The following is an 11,528-nucleotide window of genomic DNA, read 5'->3' as shown; positions in this document are numbered from 1 at the left end:
CATAGTGTTATCGAGCGCAGAATGAACTGTCTTTTGAGTCCATCTTTCAGCTTTGTCCGAGCGATTATCAGTTTTTTTTCTAAAATTTCGAGTGCTGTGACAGCAAATGGCCTTGTTTCACTGAGGCTTCTGGAGAATTTGATTATCCATTCAATATTTCTAAATCCTCTTCCGAAACTTCGGCGAGACGAGAAAAAATGTCCCTATTTTGCAGACTATCTTCAACCACTGAATAGTAATGGATGATCGTACAAGATATACCTTAGCCAATCAAAATGCAGTATTGCATTAGTATAATCCGGTAGATTTGTACTAATGATAAAGAGATTACTGTACCGTTGTCAAGCACAATATCTGTTGGTTATTAATTCTTACATAATGATCAAGAGTGATCACAATAAAACGTTTTCATGAAATCATTATGAAGACTGATTGACTTTGTGAATTCTTTTGTTAGAAAACATTTTTGGACCTAGAAATTTTAAAGTTAAAATTGTAAATTTCATTTTCAAAGTTAAAACTTTAACTTTGCAGCAACTATTTACTTCTGCTGGTATGTTGACACGACCTTTTTTCCTTACTTATGATCAACAACACGCTTTGCCACGATCTGAACCAGTAGGGAAGAAATGACTTGCATTTAATGTCTTTTTTCAGGTTTTCTGAACTGTACTTAACAAATCTTAAGAAAGAAACTGACATATTCATTTCCACTTGTCTTATTCGCATCCTTGGATGGACCGTGGCTCAATATTTCTCTGCAAACTGAAGTCGAGTGATACAAAACTTAAGCCCTGCTCCGCTGTGTTAATACTTGGTTGGATTATCGCTTACAGAAAACAGCACCTCTTGTCAAAGATAGTTTTTTATGTTTTTGTATCCTTAAAGGGACACAGTCGACTTTGGGACCGCGCTGACCTGGACACTAGTTTTCTCACTTTGAAAAAGTTCACCTCAACCTGAAATCAAAGATACTCGTCGAGTACATCTAGAAATCCGCTTCAATCTTCGCAGTGTTTTGCTTGATTTTCAATCGTTTACTGAAAAACCTGTTTTTGAGTGGGCTTTTGCTCATCCTATGTTTTGTATCATATTTGGTTAAAAACAGTATGGATCGTGTCTCTGTGATATGCAAATTAACTATGACATCAGATGGTATCTAATGCGCATGTGCTCCAGCTGACTGTGTCCCTTTAACTTGTAATAGGGTACCACTGATTCATGCTTCAAAAGTATTCATATTATTGATAAAAGAACGTAAAACCGAAAAATCAAAAACAAAGCCTCTCCAGTCTTTTCAAGGTACTGGACGTTTTTTTAAGCTTTTCGAAATATATGAACTGATTATGTCGTTCTCAAACCTTTTTATCAGCCTAGCGTTTTTGTCAGTAGTCCGACATCACCAAGTCCAATTACATCCTTTACAGGGAGAGGATCCGGTACTTCTTTTTTTATTACGTTACGTCGGTCCTTGCAAATTGACCTTGTGTTTTCACTGCTTACCAAAGCGTGGCTTATTTAACTATCAGAAACCATAGTGCACTTGCCTGCCAAGGAGTTGAAAAACAAATATTGCTTCGGAAACAACATCAAAACTCGATCTGCTATTACCGACCAGCTACGAAATAGACTGACAAATGCCGGGTAAAAATACAACCTTCATCAGCAATGATGTGAAATGATTTCCTGCTGCAAATTATTAACGACCTGTTAACATGTCCACGACTAAATTTCCTCACGGTTACGTGTTTGATTCTCGGTTCCAGTTTCTTATAGGTCATCGATACAATTTCAAGCATATCCTTAAGACAGTTGCATTTGTTCAAATCATAGTTAACAGAGGGAATGGTTAAGGATCCCAGCAAACATCAAAAAAGCAAACAAACAGGCTAAGAGTTATGTTGGAAGGTCTTTGACCCTGTACATCTTTTTGTTTTATGCTCCTAGACTGTGCATGAATTACGTAATCGCAATGTTTCTATTGGTTAGCTGTATGAGCACACATAACAACTTTTTGTATTTTTCCAGATTTTGGGCAGGGTTAACCTCCCTCCCCCGCCCCAAACAGCCAACAAAAACATACAACAAAGAAATTTGCCATGATTCATAATCATTTCCCTCTATTAACCATGTTCAAATGTATCGTGTTTAAGTACTTTCTTATCTCACTTTAATTATTAATTGCCAATGCGTCTCGAAACAGTATTTAGGTCAATGCTCTTTCCAGTATCTTGATAAAGTGAAAACATTGGAAACTGACGCAGATCAATATAAATAACTAAACTTGGTAACTCCTTGTTAAAACAATCAGGGAACGTTTTGTTGTGTCAATTAGTTCACTGCTTTTCTTGACGCTCCTGTGGCAAACAAGCACACTCAAAGGTGTTTTATGAATTTTGGTGTACTTTTCTAAGCTCAAGTCCATGTTTTAGACATTTTTATGGTTTTTACAAAGTCTTAATTAAGAAAAAAAATTGAATCGCCATATTGTTTAGTATTTTCAAACTTTTTGACATATTTGCAAATTTTGAAATCCAAGATGGAGGTCCTTTTTAAAAGCACGATATCAGTTTTACCTGACAAGCTATTGCACGAAACTTAACATTTCTAGATGATTTATCACCACATACTGCATATATGTTTTATTACTATACCGCATTTATAATTTGATGAACATGGAAAGAGACGCTCTGAGTTAACCTTCACCCTTTGCAGGTTCTAAAATTTGTTTCATTTTTAAGAACTCCATATAAGAGATAAAAAGGATAGACGAATATGATTAAAATTCAAAAGGTTTGTTCAAAAGTTCCAAAGCAAAAATTAAACCTTAATGATAATTATGTCTTGAAACCTTTTCTCAGGAATACTGCTTGCAAATACTTCTTGTAAAATCACGGTTCCTGCACTAAGTGAGACTAGTTTCTAACTTCTGATAATAACGTTTTCCAATGCAATAACTTTGTACTAATCTTCCTTATGTCGAATCGATGTAAAACTTTTACACTGAGTTGCTAAAATGAGCTTAGATCAGGAGCCATAATCGGGGACGGAAGCCGTAAGCACGCGCCATTTCTAGTATTGGGGCTGTCCCTATGATATGGGACAATTTTTCTATTTTTAGAACAAATTGCGCCATCGTGTGCGGAAAGCGCGCGTACACGCTGCGAGGATTTTTGCGGTTGTAGCGCGGGGGAAATGGCATCCGAAATTCCAGACATGTTTTATGCTTTTGGCCCACAACTCAATACGTTTATGTCTGTTGGAATTTTGCTCAAATATTTTCGTCGTAAGCTGCTCCAATTCGACTGAAGTAAGGCAGTGTCGAATTTAGTTATGTCCCGTTTTATATCACTCAGACCAAGTTGCGTTCCGCTGCTTCTTTTACAAGAGTTCCACATTACTCCACTATAAATTTCACATATGCTGAAGATTAACAGCTTTTCCGTAACACAGCAAAAAAACTAGTTGGAAAAATTTGGATATTGCAGCGTTTTAGGACTTCAAAGTTTCCCTCCTCTTGCCACACGCTTGGGGGATTTCGCCAGAGTCTATCGCCACCGAAAAGTAGTAAACAATTGCAAGTTTGCATTTCGCCTGAATTGTAAGTAACACTTGATATTTCATCAAGGCCCAATAAGTTTACGTCTGTAGACACGGCTAGGCTTTATTTGTGTAAAAATTCAATAAATTGTCTGTTGTCGATGAATAAGAGCGCCCGCCGATCCGTGTTTTTTGCAGTCAGTAAACATGACAAATTGGACTTCCGCAATAATATCTCTAGTTTTTAAATATGTTCAAGGTTGATAAATGTTTGAGAACATATTAAACTGCTTAGCTGAAAATATGTGAATACAGCAGGAATAATCAGCAAAGTTACGATGACGCTTTCTTTAATCAACTCGAATAACGATTTCGATTTTGTTGGCTGAGTTATCAAAACTCCTTGTCTATTTTATTTTCGCAGCTGTGTAAAATTTCACTACGTTGAAGAAACACACATGATAGTAGCCTTTTGGCGTTAGTGAAAATTGTTGCAGAATCTCAGCACAAAAGATAACGAAAGAAATCTTTGTCAAGATTTGTTGCCAATTAGCTACAATTGAAAACACAGACTCGGACTTTAAAGTGCACGCCCTGGAGCTACTTGTACGCGTCAGACGTTCCTTCCAAAACTTGCCAAACGAGCAGAAATAATAAGAAACTATCAAAAACAGGTTTTGGTTATGATTAAGCACTGTTTGAGAAATTCACAAATTACCTCGATACCAGAGTAGAGAGATTTCTTACATAAACTTTATTCTTTAGACAACATCCACGCGAGAACCCATGACATGTGCGTGGATCCGCGCGGATGTATGTCCGAGTCAGGGTGGCGCAATTTGTTCTAAAAATAGCAAAAGTGCCCCATATCATTAGGTGCGCGCAGATCCCGAGACTTACGGTCTCCGTACCCGGTTATGGCTCTTGCTTAGATTGAAGATTGTTTATTTTTTACGGAAAACGACATTCCAAGGAAGCGGGAGACTGCGCGTGCAGCAATTAACATACTATGTAAATTCAAAGCTTTCTAAAGTTTTCGGTTCTATTTTATTTATTTTCCATTTCACTATTACATTTCATAAGTGTAAACAGTAGTTTTGATACCTTTTGACCTGTGTACTTGTTTTATTTATCTATTTTTCTCTGGGTCCATTTTTATTTATTTATTTATTTATATATTTTTATTATTTTTTTTTTTTTGCTGTTTGTTTCAAAATGTTTCGACCATTACTTCAGTTTATCATTACAGCTGGAATGTTATTTGTTTGCTGTTTGCTTGAATACTGACACAAAAACTTTATTCACATGCAGCAAACTGTTGTTTTCTTGAGAAAAAGAAAATACTCAAACTACACTTTGAAATCTATGTCAGTGAGACATCGCTACATCGAAAACATGACATTTCTCTAAAGGCTTGAGCCCACTTGTGCCCGGACACATGCAAGTACGTATCGAAACCAAACAACGCTCGTAAATATTTTCAGCCACCTGTTCTCTGTTCTAAACGTTAATTTTCCATGTTAAATGGTGTAGCAAGACACTAATTTGCCCTAGGCGATGATATTTTTTCATTCACCTCCATGTTTAACACTGTACTTATATCAGTTACACAGACGAAAAAGTAGTGCATGCTTATATAGATTGGTCAAGCTTCGAACATTGATGACCGAAAAATGATCGTGTTTGGCAAAGCGCAATTAGAATTGTCATGCCGATAAAGTCATGAGCTCTATCAGTCGTTATAAATTAAGTTGCTGTTCGTTCTTGAATGCCTGACAATACTATTTTAAAACACATTTGATTTTGAGTAATTCCTTCTCTAAATGAATCGCCTTTAAAGTTCATTTGCGGCCTCGTATAAGGAAAGCATTGTTCGCACTGCAAATTATCATTGTACTATTAAACTGGAATTGTTCTCGTAAATTGTCGTACATGCTTCTCTGTCTGCAGCGTAAGTGGATCACTTCCTTAAATCTTCGTTCGCAAAGCCAAGCCGAGAGTAAGCTGAAATGCTACGTTAGAATCTTTGTTTTTCACAATGTTTATATCAAAATAAATTTGTAACAATTTCTAGTACCACCACCACGTTTTTATTCTGTTAAATTTGAATTCAAAATGTTAGGAAAAAGCACTTCAATTTTGCATTGCGGAGAATATTCGGCCGTTTCAAGTTGTCCTTTAAAATAATAAATTGCGATGTTCAACCTTCCACTTCAGTCTCGTACTCAAAATATTAATTTTCCCAATTGATTGTCATACATTTCTTTTGTTGTTAGTTTATGAATTTGTTAACATTGCCTTTGTAACATACTTGACAACGCAACGAGGTACGATGTTATATTTTGATCACTCTTGGACTGAATCCGTTAATGGTAAACGACTAGAGAAACAAGAAAACGACTTATCTGAAGTAAGATATTTCCAGGCCAGGGTCCAAGAGCCAGTACACTGCTATCCAAAATGACTACACATTTCTTTGAAAGGGCATTAAACCTAGAAAGAAAGGAAACATCAACAAAATAGCTGGTTAATATTGATTGTATCACTTAACACTTACTGTTTTCACAATGTTCTTACGAAGGTTATAATAATTAACACCAGCATGTTTTATTCTGTAACTTTGATTCCATTATGTCACTGGACAAGTCTCCAATCTTCAAGTAAAATTCTTCTTACTAGTTACAATATATCCTGATTCCAATATTTTCTCTCCAACTGAAATGCTTATAACAAGGGTCAGGAAGGCATTTACATGGTCAGACTCTGATCACTCTTTGGACTGAAACCGTTCAATGGTAAACAGAGAAGAAAACGACTTACCGGAAAAAAGGTGTTTTGCTGGCTGTCAACTTGAACCAGGCTTCGAGAGCTTACACACTTTGATCCAGCATGGCTACACTTTCTATTGAAACGATGTTTGCATTCAACCTGGTGATAAAAAGAGCAGAAAACAACAAATTAAATTACTTTTCAACGATTATCGGATCTCCAGTTGTGTTAATTTCGAATATTTGCCCCTAAATACACATTTACAGTGCTTTTCTAAAGCTTTACTTTATTGAAATTGATGAACAAATCTCTCGCAATCGTGTACTTTTAAGAATTCGTTCGAACATCAGAACAATTCCTCGTTGCCCAACCGGTATGTAAGAGTTTATGGGTTCGAATCCCGTCACGGACGGAGATGTTCAATTCTTTGTCCCAAACTCACCACACGATCAAAATTTCATCTTTCACTACTCCCGATTAGATTTCTCTACAGGATACTTGGAATGACACAGTTATTAAAGTGGTCGACGACAAATTCAAGTAAAATAAGGAAAGGGTGAACTTATCTGAATTAAGATTTTTCCAATATGTCATATATAGTGCACTAGCGTTCAAGAATTACACACTGCAATCCAAAATGGCCTCACTTTCTCTTCAATATCCGAGTTCACCTGGCAAAAAGGGAGATTAAACATAAAACGAACTATTTTTTTCATCAACAAGTTCGAGACGTGTTTATAAATTTAATAACAGGCAATTCTGCAGTGACTTCTTAAAGCAGGTATCAATACTGTACGGTAAAATTATTTAAGAAAACACTAAATTTCTGTTGGCTGGCAAATCTCAAACAAACTTCCTGGTTCTGGCGAGGACATTAAAATAGTTAAAGATTTTCTCTGCAAGATACTTTAAAATGTATTGACATGGAAGGAGATTTTATTAACTTTAGACTGAAACCGAAAAAAAAGGAAAATTTGAGGTGCTGGACTTATTGTAGAGAAAAAGCGTTTCCAGCCATTAGCAAGCAGTGAACTACTGATTGAAACCACCGAGTCCAAGAGCTAACGAAGTTGTTTTTCTTGCATTGGCGAATTTTCAGTGCTTCGTTTCATAAATTTTCCAGAAACCAAGTGAGGCAAGGTGCAAATAAATTTCTAACACCGGCAAAAAATATTTTATGAACGTTACTGCTGAGCTTTGGTGGTACATTTAGACAACATTTCTCAGTTAATGAATAGAAAACTGCGAAGATAATATCTGGTCTATCTGAACCAAGATGTTTGCAATACCTACATTGTACCAAAGAACATTAGAGCCACGCACTGTCGTACAAAATGGTCTTGTTTTCTCTCAGCATATCTTTTTTAAAACCTGCATGAAAAAGAAAAGAGGAAACTTTGATACACTGACTTTTAAAAACTGCGTTAGGCTTAGGAATTTGGTCAAAAAAATGCAGAGCTAGCGGTTCACAGAGACATTTAAAGCATAAATACTATTCAGGCAGCGTTTAAACGCACAAAGCAGTATAAACTTATTATTTTTTTGCTACATGAAGAAAGTTCATTTGGTTATTTCCCTCAGGATGTACTCTACATAATAAAAGAAAATCAATTATTTTCTTCCTTGGACTGATACTGTAAATGGTATAAGACAGAAGAGTTAAGAAAATGAGAACGAACTTATCTGACTATAAAATCTTTCAGATGTCGTCTACTGGCATCGAAGCGGAGGGTAAAACACTACAATCCAAAATGGCTGCATTTTCTTTCAATGCACGTGCACTCTGTGTTCAACCTTGGAAAAAAGAGAGCAAATGTCAATAAATGAAGTAAATCTCCTTTATTCAATAGAACAGTCTTGTAGTTGTACGATGTTGCTATTTTCAGGCATATTACATTGTATTCGCTAGCCTGAAATCAAGAGACTAGAGAAATGCATTTTATAGTGGTGACTGGTTTTCTTTTCGCTCAGAAAATTTACTGAGTACAAACGTGTTAGGTCTGGGATTCTGGTGGTATATTGTATTTCGATCAATCTTGCTCTGAATTAAATCGTTTACCAGGAAAACGACGAACAAATGACAAAACTACGATGTACTTATCTGGAATCAGTCATTTCCTGTAGTCAACTACCAGGTTCCTTTAGAGCCCAAGAACTACAACCTGCAATCCAAAAAGGTTTCTGGTGCATTTTAATTTAAATTACAATACACTAGAACAAAAAAATCATAAAATTGCAGCAAGGGTCAAACTGAACCATAGCAATCAATTTATCGTGATAGCTATCTTAGTCAGAATTTTTAAATCAGACTTTGCAACAAGGTCAGATCATACTTGTAAAATAAAGATAAAGTAAAACCTAGAATTTACCTGAAATTGGAGTTGATCGCAAAATGAAGAGACTGATAAGGAGAGAACGTAGCTTCAAAGCTGAACACGGCTGCTCATAATAGACTACGAGTAGTCCCTCTTTCACTTAGTCCGTCGTGCGTGACGCGAAAGAAATTCGCGAGAAAAAAATGGCCGCACGATATCCTAGGGGCTAGGAGCGCGCAAAAGGAGGGACTACCGCCTAAGCCCAAGGGTTTGCCCTTTCACGGCCGAGTGATTTTTCGGTGTAGGATTTCTCATCTTGACGTCCTCTTATTATCGCCTGTTATCACTAGCCCAGGGAGATCTGAATAAAATTGCTCTACTCTACTCTTCAAGTAGCCAGGCAAAAACATATGCCGTGAGAAGTATATCTTCGTTCAGTGTTCGTTCAGTGAAACTGCCAAAGAAGTTTTAAACAGAAGACGGCGAATGAGGCCTCTTGTAAGGATTTTCGCTGCGTCTAAAAGTTATTGCGAAAATTTCAACAGAGTTTCAACCGAGAATTTACATTATACATTATACATTATACATAGGAGATCATCCAACTGCGGTGAAATGTTTGCCGATAGTAGCGGAAAATTTCAGGTGAATGTCCGGTTTCAAGTGAGAGTCCGGATCAATCTTTCAAATGGGCGGCAGAAAGGCCAAGTTCAGTAAATTGATATTCGCTGACTTAGACGATGCTGTTGAGCGGCGAAATCACTAACACGTTCGCAGTCGGGTTGGAGGCAGAAAGCTTTGCCAAACAAAACACTGGATGAATTTAAATCTTTCCAAAGCCTGTTGGCAGATTCGCAAGAACATCACGGCTTGCGAAGCGCGATTCCAACGCTTCGATTTGCTCTGGTACCGCTTCGATTTGCTCCGGTTCCAAAACATTCCTGCTAGACGTCACAGGTATCTCGAATGTTGACAACACGTTGTCAACGCGCCTAACATAAGCCAATCATATTTTTGCGTTGTGAGAGCAACGCATATAATTCAAACTCTTGGGCTTAGGCGGTAGTCCCTCCATTCGCGCTCTCCTCGACTCCAGGATTTCGCGCGGCCATTTTTTTCTCGCGGTTTTCTTTCGCGTCCCGCACGACGGACTAAGCGAAAGAGGGACTATTCGTAGTCTAGCTCATAATGGTTACATTTCCTTTGGGTTCCCCTCTGTTCGTCTAATGCCAGAAGGAGAGAGGAAACTGTCAAAAATATATCACCTTTGAGTTTGAGGTCTTATCAGTCGGTCAATCAGTTTGGTAGTTAGAAACCGGCCATATAACATCGGACAATATCGCCTGCATTAACAAATTTCTTAATGTTCTCTTAGGATTATTTTCTCGCCAGAATTCAACGCAAGTTTGCTCAAAATTGGTTCCATTCGTCAAGTAATTTCTGATTTCACGAAAATGTGAACAATTATGAAAACATGAGGATGAATGAAGAAAAGCCACAATACAATTATAACTCAAATCTGCCTTTATTTCTAAAATTCTAACTAAATATTTTGATATTACTTACCCGAAAATGTATTAGAAATCAATCGTGTGGCGAAGGACAAGGATGGCTGTATAACATCTCAACAAAGTCGCTCTCAAAGTAAAACCGACTAAATTAAACTCCAATTAAAACATTCACGAGCAGTAAGTTCAGCGGTTGTATGGAAACAAACTGTTCCTGCATGAGAAAAGAATTTCAATTCTCAGGGAATATTACTGACGTAACTTTAAAACTGTTCACTCAGATCTTCATACCCTTAGCAACTCAGAGCATCGGAACAATGGACAACAAGCCGGGTCTAAAACACAGGTCACATTCCACAGGTCAAGAGTAGAAATCCTTACTCTACTGATGAATAACTATGCCAAAAGTTTCCCCTCGATCTAAAACAACATTTACGCAGAGTGCTAGGGCTAATTAGGGCTAGGAGACTGAATCTTGGTGCTGTTTATTTCTCTGCAGCACAGTGACTCTGTACTCTGACTTGTGGAATGTGACCTGCAGTTCAGACCCATCGTGGACAACATTAAACAGTTACAAATACGACGAACAAGAGAGCTAGTATTTCTGAAATGTGGTATTCAGTAAGAAACTTTCAAACCTGCTATTTCGATGTGCTTGTCTAAACGAACTTGGTAATTCTTTATTCCGAAAGTTTCACACCCTCCCAGTATTCAACAATTTCTTCACGTGTGGACGTAAAAAATTGCTCAACGAACTGGTTATGCTAAACCACTAAACTGCGGAAAAGGGCAAGCGTAGCGAAACGAGGCGAAAAGCGAACAAGGTCAAGAAATGCAAAAACGAAAGCGTATACTTATCTGCGAAGGGGAGCACATCGACGAAGATACTGGTTCACCTTCACAACACACGACGCTCTCTGACACTAAAATGAACGGGATGTCCTTTGAGACTTCCTTACATACTTGATTAAAATTCATTCCACCCACTAGAAAAGTGTTTGCTGCATCAGAATATTTCATTGAGATTTCTGTGCGTCAAACAATAGAGCATACAATGATATCAATAGAAAAATATCGAATAAAGCACGCACTCAGTCGCCAGTTATTTTCTTTTACAAAAGCACAGGTATTTCAAATGAAATTCGTTGAATAGTTTTCAAGAAGTTGACTCTTGAAGTCCTTTGTGATATCACTTAAAACCCCAAGGAAAGACTGAACATGTGTCTTCGGGAGCTTGAAATTCATCGCCGCGTTTTAAATGCACAACGTGTCTTATTCTCAATTGTGGTGGCATTTTACAGAGCCAAGCCCTGAAAACTAAAGGTGTCAGGTGTTTACCATGACAGGCACGGAAGGCAGTGCTCGGACTATTCGGTGACAACACTGGGACTCTAAAATT

Source organism: Orbicella faveolata, unplaced genomic scaffold (assembly GCF_042242905.1).
Source record: "Orbicella faveolata isolate gen_17 unplaced genomic scaffold, um_ofav_v1 contig_24, whole genome shotgun sequence".
Taxonomy (NCBI): Eukaryota; Metazoa; Cnidaria; class Anthozoa; order Scleractinia; family Merulinidae; genus Orbicella; species Orbicella faveolata.
The sequence above is the reverse complement of the archived record's forward strand: the minus strand, read 5'-3'. Positions refer to the sequence as shown.